Here is a 2,111-nt window from a genome sequence, read left to right on the forward strand (position 1 = left end):
TATGAACAAGGTTTCTAGGTGAAAAAGCACAGAATTTGGACATATGTTTAGCCTTACCCCTGACTTTGAAGAAAGGCTTCATCATAGAGTGGACAGTCAACAACCTGTTCAAAGACTGTAAATTTCTGAAGAAACCGCTCTGCACAATGTAGAATTTAGGCTGCACATGTCTATCCCATGAGTCCAGGACAAAGTATGTTGCAGAGATGCTGTTTTTCATTTTGCTTTCAGAGATTTTCCACTCCATTTCATATTCCACTAGAAGGGAGCAAGTGGACCTGTGACTTCACCTTTCTCGAGGTTTTCTTATAACCTGCGAATGACAATTTTTACAGCCCACAGATGACATTCTCCCCTCAGGTATGTTAGGGTAATTTAATCTGCTTCCTTGCAGAATAAAAATCCATTATTTCCAATCATTGTGGGTCAAGGTGAATTTAATGGGAATTAGAGTAAACTCTGTTTAATATATTAAAATTATGTTGAAGTAGAAGTAGTATAATGAAAAATTTAAAAATATATACATATAAACATCCCATATTTGGCAAGTCAAAATACAGCCTAGTGGATTCATTTAAGTTCAAAAGAATGTGGACTCGATCTCTGTTAGTCTGTTTGTACATGGCCCCATGCATGACATTCTAATTAACTCTTACCCTTTAATTTACAGGACTGTTACACTGGAGAAGAAACAAGTGGGGGAAAAAAACCTTAAAACTGTTAAAAAGTAAGAATGGCTTCCATGTTACTTGGGTCCTTAGGACAAACATCTTGATATTCTAGTGATTTAAATGGCATGGATCGTATATATAAAGTTAAGGAAGATCATAAATGCTTGTGGGAACATAATTTCAATTTCTCTAAAGCTGGAGATATGTTTTTTACTTTCTGAAAATTGGCATACAAAGACACTAAGAAGAGCTGGAAAAGGAAACAGTGGAAGAGTATGTACTGAAGAGAAAGAAGTGGAATAGAAGAGCTTGAAGAAATGGCAACTTTTTTTCCCTTCTGGTTTAAGGAAGAAGAAAGGAAGGAGAAGGCCTGGGCTGCAGTGTTCGTAATTACAGTATAAGTAAAAACAAAAATAATCAGCAGCTATGCTTGCTTCTGTGCATGGGCCAGGTTGCCAAACTGAGCAGGGCATTAATGTAATGTATACTAGAGTGCATGTGCTTCACGCAGGTTCTAAGTTCATATCTCCAGTATGAGGAAGCAAAGAGAATGTTCTACCACTGTTCTGCGGTGACTTCATACCTAGAGTATAAGCCACAAGGAATCTGACCCATGCTTTCTCTCTTCATGGCTAATGAGGAGGGGTGGATGCACACAAGCTCAGATTTTACGGATGATCCGAAGTCTGCGGGGTCAGGTGCCATGTGCACAGCACAGCTTCTCCCAGTGCAGCAGTCCTTGACACCTTGACTCATTCTGAGCCTTCGCCAAGAAGGGCAGCGATGGATTTCCCGGCGCGGTGAAGAGCGGTGTCAGACAAGCCCCTGCGGCCAGGGGATGCTGCCGGTACCCTCCCGACTGCCTGCCCTGCGCCCCGGCGCTGCCAAGGCAGTGACGGAGCCGCCAGCTGGGCTTGGGGGTGTGTAACCTGCAGCCGTCCCTGACGTCTCGGCGGCGCCGCAGGAAGCCGGGATTCCTCAGGGCCCATCCTTTCCTCGCTAACAACACCCTAAGTCTTAAAAATAAAATAAATTTTTAAAAAAGCGGAGGGTAGTGGGGTGGTAATGCGGGGAGGCCGGCGGTGCTCTCCGTGTACCGAGAGCGGCGGCAGCGGGCGGAGCGGCCGGACAGGCGCGGTGCTGCCCCGGGCGAGGCGGAGGCGGAGGCGGCGGCGGCGGCGGCGGTGGCGGTGGCGGCGGCGGGAGGAGGAGGAGGAGGAGGAGGCGGTCGGTCGGTCCAGCCGCTCCAGGGAAGTTTCCTCGCCGCCGCCTCCCCGAAACCCCTCCCCGCCAAGCGCGGGTCCGCGCTCCTCGCAACTTACCGCCGGGCGCCGCTCCTGGGGAGCCGCCGGGCCCGCAACGCCGCCCCGGAGGCCCCGCGGAGTAAGTGCGCGCCGAGCCGAGCCGAGCCGAGCCGAGCCGAGCCGAGCCGAGCCGAGC

General features: G+C 49.4%; 1 protein-coding gene across 1 annotated transcript in view; it reads left to right on the forward strand.

The window, feature by feature from the left end:
• The first annotated feature begins 1,958 nt into the window (after positions 1–1,958).
• Positions 1,959–2,111, forward strand: part of EYA1 (EYA transcriptional coactivator and phosphatase 1) — a 164,906-nt gene continuing 164,753 nt past the window's right edge. Inside the window, exon 1 of the mRNA XM_027695896.1 lies at positions 1,959–2,054. The gene's annotated coding sequence lies outside the window, so the exon portion shown is untranslated. The remainder of the gene's footprint in view (positions 2,055–2,111) is intronic.

The sequence above is a fragment of the Neopelma chrysocephalum genome, unplaced genomic scaffold (assembly GCF_003984885.1).
Source record: "Neopelma chrysocephalum unplaced genomic scaffold, ASM398488v2 Primary Assembly neopelma1_22, whole genome shotgun sequence".
NCBI lineage: Eukaryota > Metazoa > Chordata > Aves > Passeriformes > Pipridae > Neopelma > Neopelma chrysocephalum.